The following is a 13,132-nucleotide window of genomic DNA, read 5'->3' on the forward strand; positions in this document are numbered from 1 at the left end:
AAATTTCAAATGATTAAAATCACACATTCTTTAACCACAGTGAAATTAAACTGAAAATAACAAAATGGCAACAAGACTATCCCCACTGTTTATAAAGTAATATACTTCTAAATAAACAATGACAAAAAAATTACAATGAAAATTAGAAAATAATTGTGAGCTGAACAGTAATAAAAATGAATGATCAAAATGTGTGCAAGTTAGCTAAAACAGTGCATAGAAGAAGACTTACAGTCTCAAAACATATTTTAGGGGGGAAAAGGCTGAAAATAAGTTATCTAAAGATCCATTTCAAGAGGCAAAAAGAAACCCCCCAAAGCCCCCAAAACAGCAGCAGCAACAACAAGAATAAAGTAAACCCAAAGAAAGTGGAATAAATAAAAGAGAGATCTGAAAATAAAATAGAAAATGAATATATGATAGTGAAAAATCAACAAGGTTTAAGGTTTATTTTTCAAATGCATAATAAAATTGATAAATCCCTAGCATGACTGATCAAGAAAATAGAAAGCAATATCAAGAATAAAAAGGGGACATCACTACAGACCTTACCATCATTAAGAAAGGATATTTATGAACACCTCTTTATTGCAATAAATTTCAAATTTAGTTGAAATGAACAAACTCTTAGAAAAACAAAACTGACCAAGAAAAAAGTTAAAAGTTTGAATAGTCTTCAAAGCATTTGCTTTATAATTTAAAACCTTTCACAAGGAGATCTCCAGGCCCAGATGGCCTCACAAGTGAATTCTCCCAAACATTGAAGAAATAAGTAGCATCAACTGGATACAAATTATGCACATAACAAAAAAAGTGGGAATATTTTTCTACTTGTTTTAGAGGCAAAGCATAGCCCTCATACTTAAAGCTGATAAGGACATTACAAGAAGGGGGCCAGACTGTATTCTCCAAAGGCAGACACACCCATAGGTTTATCCCATCCGATATGTTCCTCTTGCAATGGGATTGACAGTCTTCACTCGTTCTGAGTTTGGGAGGAGTCTTGTGACTTCCCTACGAATGAAGAGCTGTAGAAATGATGTTATGTGACTTCCCAAGCTAGGTCTAAAAAAGATAAAACAACATACACCTCTCTCTCTCTCTCTCTCTCTCTCTCTCTCCCCCCCGCCCTCCCTCCCTCCTTCTCTCCCTCCCTTCTTCTCTCTCTCCCTCCTCCCTCTATCTTCCCCTACCTCTCCGTCTCTCTCTCTTCCCCTCCCTCTCCTCCCTCTCCTCTCTCCTTTCAATCTTTCCCTCCTTCTCCCTTTCTCTACCTCCCTCTCCCTCTCTCTCTCCCTCTCCTTCTTAGGGCACTTGCTTTTGGAATCCGGCAGCCATGTTGTGAGGAAGCCCAAGTGACCTGGGGAGCTTGCATGTGGTGTTCATCTGAAAGCCCCGGTTAGGGACCCAGTCAACAGTCAGCATCACCTCCAGGCATAAAAGTGAATGAGACTTCATGCCATTCCTGCCCTCAAGCTTCAAGTCTTCCATTTGAGGCTTCAGAAAGTATAGAGCAGAGGCAAGCTGTCCCTGCTCTGTCCTGTCTGAATCCCAATGATAGATCCATTGGAGATAAGACTATTGTTGCTTTAAACCCATATATTTTGTTGCAATTTTTATGCAGTTATTGCTGTATTAAATACTAATACAAAAAAATTAAAGATGCAAAACTCCTCAAAAATATTTGCAAACAGAAGCTAGCTATATATACAAAGAACAATACCTTATAATCAAATTGGATTTCCTCTGGGAATGCCAGATTGATTTGACATTTGACAGTCAATCAATCAATGTAATTCACCACATTAGAAGAATAATGTACACAATGATATGTTTATCTCTTTCGATGTAGAAATAGCACTTGATAAAATTCAATACACATTCATAATTTTTAAAAAATGTTTAGCATTCTAGGAATAGAAGAAACTTCCCTAATATGATAAAAGATATTTACGATACCCACAACAAATATAATACTTAATGATGAAAGATTGAAAATGTTGCCCCTGAGATCAGGAACAAGTCAGGCACACCCACTACATCTATTCAACATTAAGGTTGTAGCCAGTATAATATGGCAAGAAAATGAGAAGGGATAAGGATTTGGAAAAAAGGAAGCTGTCAGCATGTATACACGTCATTATTATGATTATGATAGATAATCCAAAAAAAATGTATAGATAATCTATCAGAACTAAGACATTTGGCAAGGTTACTAGATACAAGGTCAATATGCCCAAGTCAATGGTACTTCTATATATCATACATACATAACTAGGAAGTGAACATTTTAAAATAGTGTACAATAACATCAAAACACAAGGCACCAGGGAATCCCTCTAACAAAAGATGTGCAAGACCTCCACACAGAAAAATTAGAATATTGTTGAGAGGAATCAAATAAGATCTTTTAAACAACAGACGGATCGGTCAGTTCATGGATAAGAAGGCTCAGTACTGTGAAGATTTTAATTATGTCTCTATTGATCTGTACATTAATGCTTTCCCAACCCAAATTCCAGCAGGCTTTTGTGCACATGTGTGTAAATTGATAAGCTGATCCTGAAATTCATAAGGAAATTAAAAGGACATATAATATCCAAAGCTGTCTCAAAAAGAGAACAAAATTGGAACTCACAGTCTTGGATTCGAGACTTGCTGTCAAATCAAACCTGAATGTTTGTTTGAGCATGAGGTGCACATGTAGGGAGGTGTGTGGGGGCATGAAAGGCGGTAACCTCCTGGAAGAGGAGAATCTGTGAGACCTCCTAAAGAAACGGGCTCAGAAAACGGCGTGTGTGTGGGCAGAAGCTGGCGGGATGGACAGAGCACCTGCTGTCAGCACACTGTGTAGGCACTCTCTCTTTGAATATTCAGCACAGCTCTGCAAAGCTTGTTACCATCCCATTTTGCAGATAAGTAAAATTGAGGCTCAGAAAGAGGAAGCCACTTGCCCAAAGTCACATACAGCCACGATTCAAACATAGCTCCAACTCCATGACCTGTGCTGTGCTGTGCATCTAATAACACAGACTGGCCTGGACCAGAGAAGAGACCCAGGGGTGAGCAGGGGAGGGGCCACGCAGGCGAGTCTGCCTCCCTGCAAAGCTGAACACTCCCACGGCTGCAGGCAAGCGTCTCTGGGCCAAGGCTGATGCTGCCTTCTTCCTCGCTGGGGCTTCTGTCCCTGCAGCTGAATCATGCACAGCCCAGATGTCTTCTGCTTACAAAAATGTTCATTTCCTAGTTATGTATGTATGATATATAGAAGTACCATACAAGAAGCGCTGTTTCTAGGGTGGTCTGGGAGGGAGGGGGCCACGGGCCGGCCTGAGAGGCAGTAATGGTGCAGCAGCTATCTTAGGTGCTGGTGACTAGATCAGCTCCATTCAGATTCTTAAGTGAAAGCTCAGCCAACGTTTGGACACACAAAATAAAAATTATTCTCAGCAAGTAGGGTGCATACTTTATACTTCCAGTGAATTTGAATCATGCCACAAGAAGCTGATCCAAATGTTGGCTCCAAACAATTTCCTTTTGCATGCTCCAGGGTCACGTGGGGCCCTGGGAGGGATGCGACCAGTGAGCTCTGGAATAAGGAGCGGTTGTTGATCTGAGAACCCCAGATCCCCAGAACCCCCGCAGCAGCGGGAAGTTCGAGTCAGCAATGCGAGAGCTGGGTCTCCCCCAGGCTGCATCTGGCCCCCGTGTGCCCCTGGGCAAGGCAGGTCTCAGTATCCTTTCCTGTGAAATGGGAATGTCACCCACCTCACTGCACTACTAGGAAGAGTCCCTGAGATCCAGAAGGGTAAAAGCTGCTTCTGGGGTGGGCACAGAGTGGCTGTGCAGAAAATGCCAGCTCTTAGCCCTTGCGGGCTGCGGAGCTGAAGAGTGCTGTGAATAGAAAGCCCTTCCCCAAGCTGCACAGCAAGGGGTTGGTGGCAGAGCCAAGGGTGGGGTCCTGAGCCCTCCAGCCCCCAGATCCATTTGCTGATGGACTCCTGGAGAACAAGGAGCCTCCAGACTCTATAAATCCTCCGGGAACAAAGGGAACCCAAACAGCTCACAGACTGTTTGGAAAGCGCAGTCCTGCTGGAGCCGCTGGGCTCTTTGTGGAAACAGCTGCCCTGGCAACAGGAGCTGAGGAGGAGGGAAGCTCGACTCTGCAGGAAAGGAGTTCAAATCAGGAGCTCCCGTTATCTGAGTGTCCCCAAACACTGGGAGCCGGAGCCATCCCTGGGAGGGGCACTGGCTCCCCAGTGTCAGAAGGCCCCTCTCGGACAGAAAGGCCACATGGCTTTACAGTTACGAGTGAGTGCAAACTTCCTCTGCTCTTCCCATCTAGGGAGCTGTGTGGCCTTGGGCCAGTGCCTCAACCTCTCTGGGTCTCAGTGTCCTCAGTGGTAAAATCGTATCAGTATGGTGTGTCCTGTATGAATGGTTGAGCAGGCTCCATGAGTTAAGATGTGTGCATTGCTTACCCAAAGCCTGGCACCTGCAAATACCACAAATGTGCTGGTTGCTATTATTGTTGTTGCTGTTATTATTATTATTGTGGAATCCTGGCAAGAAGGAGTGTAGGGAGGAAGGGGAGGGGGACGGGGAGGGCAAGGACTAGAAAGAGGTGAGGCTCTGGGGTGGAGTCCAGTGGCAGGGTGGTCTCCAGCATGTCACTTCCTCTCACCCTCCTTAGACAGGGTGAACGGGGGTCTAGGGTGACCCTGGTAGGGAATAAGGAGCCACAGGCCTGGCTGGTACTACAAGGCATGTGGGGCTCATATCCATCCATTTGGCCAGGCATGGAGTGATGCTGGTGTTGGGGCAGGGCAGAGGCAAAGCCCGAGACGGACCACTGTCGAATGTAACATCCTACAGCAGGAGGTCAAAGCAGCTTGACCACAAGAAGGACTGTGAAGAATGGTGGTGAGCACCCCATCAATGAAGGAAGGGAAATCCCAGGGCTGGATGTAGGGGAGAGGCTCCTGGACCACGTGCTTCCCACCTCCTGGCTGAGCACACAGACATCTGTACCTCAGCTACTCTACCTATAAATAGGATGATGACAGCGGCCCCCAACCTGCAGTGTGGCCATGAGGACTGAGTGCGTTCCCACTGGCAGAGCCTGGGCAGAGTGCTGGCATGCTGGGACACAAGCTAGGATATCTGTCACACGCTTGGAGGGCCAGAAGGACAGCGGCTGAGACCCCACGCTGTGCCCAGCTCCCTCTCCCTCACTGAACACAGCCAGGAGGCAGGGGGTGGGGTGCGGACGCTCAGCTCAGCCGCATTAGTCTTGTTCCCGGATGTCAACGATCATTCCTAGACCGCAGGGTGGCTTTATGGAGTGGAAAAAATCCATTAAGGTTTTTAAAGCAAAGCTCAAGACATAATCACCTCATTGTCAGGGTCTTCCCACTCTGGCTCTCAGGGTCGCCTCTCCCACCCATCCTGGCCTGGCGCAGTGGGGGCTGCGCCTCTCCAGCAGCTAAGTGAGCAAAGCCCAAGGTCAGCCACAGATGCCCGTGGCCACACTCCCAACAGCTCGGTGAGGTGACTTCGGGCATGCCTTCTCTGGAGCTTGCTGTCACACAGGGACCCGGCCCCTCCTGCTCCTCCACCCCCCGCCACAGTAACCTTGAAAAGTACAGCTCAGACATTGTCCTTCTTCTGCATGAAATCTCCAGTGGCTCTTGGCCATCACCTGGCTGTCTGCCCCGACTCCCAGACTGAGAGCACAGACCCTGGTCAGGCAGCCTTGGGCTGGGATCCCAGCACGGCCTTGTCCCCACAGGTCACCTAACCTCTGAACCCGTGTCCTCATCTGCAAAATGGTGTAGAGGTCATAGCAGCCCGGAGGGGCTGAGACATACCTGAAATGACCCCAGTGAAGAGTTCTGTGCCCGGTTGAATGCCCTCGGTCATTACCACAGCCCCTTCTCCCCACCCCTTCCTTCACTTTCTTACTGGTCACTCCTGCAAATTCCCTGTCCCTTCCTTGTCATGTCTCTGTACCTTTGCAGATACTGTTCCCCTATTCCTGCCCTGACTGACTTACAAGGTTCAGTTCAGGGTGCCCTCTTCCAGGAAGCCCTCTCTGATTGCCCAGATGAGCCCTGGCCCTCCCCAACACAGTTTGGAGCATACAGGGTTGGCACTGGACATTGATTTTCCTGCCTCCCTGCAGACGAGACTTCCAGGGCAGAGCACATGTCTGGGTCCCCAGCACCTGGCATAGGACCTGGCACTGTCATTGAGGGCTGGTTGATCAGGACTGGCATCTAGAAGCTTCTAACATAGCTGTAAGCACATCTGAACCCTTTTTGTCCCCAGGGTTTGCCCGTGGTCTGGCATTTAAGGTCCTCTGCAGGTGAGCTCTTCCAGGCCCTCTGCTCCCCTACCCAACCCTGCTTTGATTGCATCTGGTCTCATCCACCTCCTTCCTGCCTTAGGCCTCTGCTCAGCTTGGTCCTTCCTCCTGGACACCTTCTCTCCTATCCCTTTCCTTTCACCCACAGACATTCTACCCAAGCTAAGGACCCTTTCGGACTTCACCTCCACACAGCCTCCTGGCTCCCCTGGCCCAAGCTGAGTTGCCCTCCCTACTCTTTGCCCTTGGCCCCAAATTCATGCTTCAGCCTCTGGCAGGTGCTCTTTGCTCTCAGAGAGCAGCTGATGGGCACAGAGTTCTGGAGGGAGAGGGGGAGAGAGGGGCAGGCAGACAGCAGAGCCTGAAAGCCAGGACACTCCCCGCAGCTCATGGAGACAATCTGATGTCCCTGAGCAGAGACTCAGAGCTGAAGGGACTCCTTTGGGATGACATACCGAGGAGCAGAACCCGGGTTTGAACTTGGCCGTCCAGCCCTGAAGGCTTCCCCTGCACCCCAGACCCCTTCCTCAAACTCTGACTGGTGCTCATCAACCCCGGCACCCTTGGCCACAGTTAGTGTGTGCAGGGTGGGGTGGGGGAGAGGAGACTCAGGGGCCCCTGGGAGCAATGAAGTGCAATTGCCTGAATTAATGGAGAGGGAACAGCCTCCCTCCCTAATCGCCCTAATTCCTGGTGTTTACAAACTGCTGATTTCCCTGGGCTCCAGGCTGGCATGTCGGCAAAGTGTATTAAAATCCCTGGTTTCTGCTAAGTTCCCGCTCTGGGTGGCTTCTTGGAGGGGTGAGATGTGAAAGAGGCAGAAGGGCAAGAACCAGCAGCCACACCGAAAGCTGGGGAGGAAACTCCTGGGACCTTCCAGAAGGCTGGAGAAGGCCAACAGCTGGGCTAGAGGAAGAGCCAGGGGTGCTGAGTGGCTGGAGCCTGGTTGGGAGTGGGGGTGGGAAAGGGGTGTAGGGAGGGGTCATGAGATCAAGAGAGGGGACAGAGGGGGCAGTCACTTAGGGCCAGGGGCCTTGGTGAGAGTTGGGACTTCATCCCCAGTGGAATGCAGGTGGCTAGAGCTGCCCAGTGGCAGGGAGAAATTGCAGGATTCCAAAGACATCTTGCCTTGGGTCGAGGAAGCAGGGAGCCAGCTCAGAGGGGGCTGTGGGCACCTGGTGGGAGATGAGCTGCGGGAGAGGGTGGCTTGGACAAGGGTGGCCTGGAGCCCTGGAAGGGCTGCCACAGGGTGGAGACAAGCAGAGGAATTGGGATGTGGCCTGAAAGTGGGGCCATGGGAAGGGCTGGTGAGTTGGATGCCTCAGGTAGAGGCAGGAGGGACAGGAGAGAGGAGATGGGGGAAGCTCGGATGGGGGAGATGGAAGAGGGGAAACCCCAGTCAGTAGATATTTGTCATATATCACCCTGGGATGGACTGGGCATCAGCAAATAGGAAGTCCCTGCCATGGGACACAGGCTGGCCGGGCCTGCCAGGATGGATGCCTGCCAAGGTCAGAGGCTGGAATTTCACTGGGGGAGGCCCCTCACTCCTGGATCCCATGACTCAGTGACATTCATGAAACCCTCCCAGCGGGCACAGCAGTGGGGGTCTCCTAACCACACTTCATTCTCTTCTAGCGCTCCCCCAGCCCTTCCCTGAGATCTCGCACTGGCCTGTGAGGGCCCAGCCAGCCTCAGCTCTGCTCAGATGAGGGCCCGAGGACTGGCGGTGGGGGACCTGCCCAGTCCTGCAGCTCTCAGTGGCGCTGACCCTGGCGACCCAACCCCCAGTCCTGTGTTCTCTGCTGTCAGGGGCTAGTGTGCTTGCCGGCCTCCCTGCGAGGGTCCCTGCAGTGCCCTGAGCTCTCAGCAGTTCCAAGTCCCCCGGCTGAGCCCAGCCCCCATGCCCCACCCGGCACCCACGCCCCACGGTGGCTGCACTCCCCTTCGGCGAGCTCCCCTGGCTTTACTCCGTGCGGTGCACCCAGGGTCCCGCCTGTGTATGGCCACCCCGATGCCTCCCTTGGAGGCCGAGGGCATCTCCCAGAAGATATTTGGACCTTTGTGCCCGCGGCAGCTACCCCGGTCATTTCTATAAGGAGGAGAATTCTCTTCTTTAGGTTTTCCTCTACTTTCCAAATTGCCAGGCTTAATTACTCCAAAGTTGAAACGCCAGGGACAAACCTCTCAGTCTCCCCACAGTCCGGCCTGTGCCACGAGGGCCCCCACCCCAGAATTATCTCCGGTCCTCACTGTTCCTCTCGGTCTCCCCACAGCCAGGCCTATGCCACGAGGGCCCCCACCCCAGAACGACCTCCGGTCCTCACTGTTCCTCTCGGTCTCCCTGCAGCCAGGCCTGTGCCATGAGGACCTCCAATGACCTCCGGTCCCCACTGTTCCTGCAGCTGATGGGAAAATCGAGACTCACAACAGCATCCCGCTCCCAGGCCAGTGTCCTTCAGAGCCACTGAGTGCTGGCCTGGGAGTCAGGGCCTGCATCCCCTGCCTGCTGTGACCCCACACCCACCCTGGGCCCTGCCTGCTCTGATCCCACGCCCACGCAGGCCCTGCCTGCTCTGACCCCATGCCCACCCCGGGCACCATGGGCAATGCGTTCTCCCTGCACTGGCTTCTGGTCTGTAAAAGGGACATTGGCGCCTGGTCCACTGTAGTTCACAAGCACGTGAGTAAAGGGAGCACTGTTACTGATGAGGGTGATTAACCAGTGTAAATGGGGCTCCCTGAGCCACCTGGACGTGTGGCTGCCCTATGCTGAAGGCTTAGTGGACACTGGCCGCCGCCACCTCTCCAGCCACATTACATGCCACACCCAGCATAATTTTCTGAGCTTTTCTGTGCCTAAACACTTTAGGGTCCTTCCCACTCCAGGGCCTTTGCACATGTGGGTCTCTCTGTCTGGAATGCTCTTCCTCGTCTTCTCCTAGTGAACGCCTGTCCATCCTTTAGCTCCCAGCTCGGAGAAGTCTTCCTCCCTCCCTGGGGTCTCGGAGTAGTTACCTGCCTTTGTGGCTCCTCAGCCCCTTAGATAGCTAATGTCTGTCCCCTGTCCTGGGCCATGTACCTGTGGACATGCCTATCTGGGGCATTGACATCTTCCCAGGCAATGTCTGGTACACAACAGGTGCTTCACAATCATATCTTAAACCACTCAGTGGAGGAGAGCCTATTGTTATTCCCACAAGCGGGGTGGACCTGAGCCCAGAGGAGGTGGGGTTTGAATCTTCATCTGCCCTGCCCCACAGCCCGCATCCCTCACCACTGGATACAGGATCCCTGAGATGAGATTTCACTGTGCTGCGGCCTCTATGGGCAGGCATCGCTGCTTTCCTCCCGATACCCCGAACCTGATCATTCCGCCCCGTCCTTGTCTTGCCCACCCACCATGGACAGCCCCAGGCTCGGTAGCTCCTGCAAGCAACCATCCGTTCGCAAAGGGCCCTGTGGACCTCCAGACGTCTCACGGTTCTGACGGCTAACACCCCTCCCTTGCTGACCCCGAGGGCAGCTGGTGACTGCTCAGGGTCTCGGTCATTATTGCCCCCGCCCTCTTTTCCACATGTTTCAAAGTTCCTGTCCCAGTGAGGAGGAAAAGCCTTCATGGACAGCAGCCTGAGGCAGAAACCAGCAATTATTTCAGGGGAGCTGACTGCCTTATGTTCTAGTACGTGGATTTATACATGGAGATGGGGCCATCTCTGGGCTGGGAGCCCTGCAGCCAGGGGCAACTCTGCCTCAGTGGGGCCAGAGGCCAACACCCCCTACCCCAGCCCTCCTTGGCCAGGGAGGTCCAGGCCAGCCTCTCTTACCAGGCGACCACCAAACCTTCCCGCCCCCACCGGTGTGCCTCACTTCACTTTACGCCTCTGCCAGGAACAACCGCCACAGCTAAAGCCACCACCGTGTGCTCACAGATTCCCCTCCAGGGTGAGGGATCTCCTCCCTCCCCACCGCCAGTGGGCACTTTGCCCTGTTGATTGTCTTCACAGCTCTTGTCTGGATTATAGCGTGTCTCATTTTGGCTTCTATTTAAGATTTTTTCTTCTTTCTTTGCCTCACTAGAATGTGAAACCCTGGAGGCATGCACGTGGTTCTCTTTACTGCCGTGTTTGCCATAATGTGGCCCCCAACGGCATCCACACCAGAACCTCAGGACCTGTGAATGTGTCACCTTTCATGGCAAAAGGGGCTTTGTAGCTCTGATTCAGGGTGGGAACCTTGGGATGAGGAAATTGTCTTGGGTGTCCGGGTGAGACCAGTGTTAATCACACGAGTGCTTAGAAGCAGGGACCCGTGTCTGGCTGATGAGCAAGATGAGGTGGAGGGAGGGGGAGAGATTAGAAGCTCGAGAAAGACTCGACCTCCATTGCTAGTGTCAAAGAAATGCCAAGACCCTTTAGGTTTATTAAGCCAAGGGGGAAGTTAAGCCCCAGAGACTGAGTCCTATAGTGAGTTTGTAACTCCTGCTGCTGCTGCTTCTTCTTTTTTTTTTTTTTTAAATTGAGACAAGGTCTCGCTCTGTCACCAGGTTGGAGTGCAGTGGCGCAGTCTTGGCTCACTGCAACCTCCACCTCCCAGGTTCAAGTCGTTCTCCTTCCTCAGCCTCCCGAGTAGCTAGGACTACAGGCGTGCACCACCACGCCCAGCCAATTTTTATATTTTTACCGAAGACGGGGTTTCACCATGTTGGCCAGGATGGTCTCAATCTATTGACCTCGTGATTCACCCACCTCGGCCTCCCAAAGTGCTGGCATTACAGGCATGAACCACTGCGCCTGGCCTCGTGCTTCTTAGATTAGAGAATAGCCCTCTTCCTCATTGTTCTAGTTAGAAGAAACCAGAGGCCAGACCTCCCCCACTTGCAATCACTAATCTTTGTTTTAGAAGAACTGCCTCCTTGATTGTCTGCAGTCAGGACAATACTGTCCCAGCTAAGCCCAGGTAGCACAAAAGACCCCAGGACTGTTACGTCTTCAGCGTGGAAGGTTAAATATACCTTTCCCAAAGGGAAAAAATCACCTTGACTAAGCAGATCATTGTAACTATGCATTAAGCCTTATGTAGAAAGATGCTGAAGCTCTGCTAAGCTTTCCTAAACTTTGTCTCTATAAACAATCCCAAACTTCCATATTTTGGAGCACTGACTTCCATTCTTTGGAATCTGTGCTTCCCTAGTGGCTGGGCTCAAACACTGCGCTTGAATAAACCTCTGTGGGTCTCAGGTCCACGGTTTAAACAAACTATCTTGAAACTAGATTCTGGCCCTTTTGATGATTTTAGGTTGACACTGGCTTTGGAGATGGAAGATGAGCCCAGGCATGTGAGTCCCTCCAGAGGCTGGGAATGGTCCTCAGCTGACTGCCAGCAAGAAAACTCAGTCCTCCACCTCCTGGAGCTGGAGTCCAACTGTACCCCCACGAGCAAGGGATGGATTTTCCCCAGGGCCTCCAGAAAGACCTTGCCCACGCCTTGATTTTAGCCCAGGATGCACCGTATTGGACTTCTGACCTACGGACCGGTAAGAGAATGGATGGTGCCATTTAAACCACTGAACCTGTGGTCATTGCTTATGTGGCAATAGAAAAACACACTGCTAAGTCCCCTGCCTAGAAAAGCTCTGGCCCCAGAGTGGGTCTCGACCTCTCTGGCTGATGGGCTGGCAACAGCCCCCAGGTGGTGTGACTTTCCCGAGGCTCGGAGCGCTGAGGAAGCTTGCTGGAGATCACCCAGCCAGGGAGTGGCAGAGGTGGGACTCCAACTTGTTCCTCCTGGCAGGTGGCTTCCACGGGGTGGGGCGGGGGCAGGAACAGCTCCGGGGCAGCGTGGGCTTCACATCAGCAGCCATCCACCTGTGCAGGGCTCTGCAGCTCTGCCATCATGGCCTGGGGTACAGAAGGGAGGTGGCCCTGCACCCCCCAGTGGTTCCCCGCCACCAGTGCGCGTGCTGCAGAGAGGGGCCGTGCTGAAGTCATGCCTTCCGTCCAAGGGCTGTCCTGGAGGCGGAGTCCACTGTGCAGGGAGGATGGGTTAGGGCAGCTCCCTGGCAGGGGTTTGGCTTCCCCAAGGAGGCACTTCCTGGCTGGCAGAGCTCTCCTCTGCCTGGGCAGGAGGAGCTGGTGGGCTCGGCTTGAGAGGCCATTGGGGTGGCTCCAGTTAAGAGGGCATGGCCAGGCATGGTGGCTCATGCTTGTAATCCCAGCACCTTGGGAGGCCAAGGTGGGCGGATCACGAGGTCAGGAGATCGAGACCATCTTGGCCAACATGGTGAAACCTCATCTCTGCTAAAAATACAAACAAATTAGCTGGGCGTGGTGGCACACACCTGTAGTCCCAGCTACTCAGGAGGCTGAGGCAGAAGAATCGCTTGAACCCAGGAGGCAGAGGTTGCAGTGGGCCGAGATCGCCCCACTACACTCCTGCCTGGTGACAGAGCGAGTCTCAGTCTAAAAAAAAAAAAGAGGGCAGGGTGGGTGAAGGACAGGCTCAGCTCAGAACCCCCTGCTGCTTTGAGATGCCAGGCCCCTCCCTGACTCCGTGCGACCTCCTCCTGCCCTGACCTCATGTGGCAATTACTGGAGACTTGTCTGTGTGACCACGCCAGGGTCTCCTGGAGGGCAGGGCTGTGGCTTGCGCCTCTGTGTCTCCGCACCTAGTGAAGTTCTTAGGAATCAATGACTATTCCCTGAGCACCTGCCAGGGCCAGACCCTAGGACCACAGAAGCGGGAGAGTCAGGCCCACTCTTTCAG

The sequence above is a fragment of the Pongo pygmaeus genome, chromosome 23 (genome assembly GCF_028885625.2).
Source record: "Pongo pygmaeus isolate AG05252 chromosome 23, NHGRI_mPonPyg2-v2.0_pri, whole genome shotgun sequence".
NCBI lineage: Eukaryota > Metazoa > Chordata > Mammalia > Primates > Hominidae > Pongo > Pongo pygmaeus.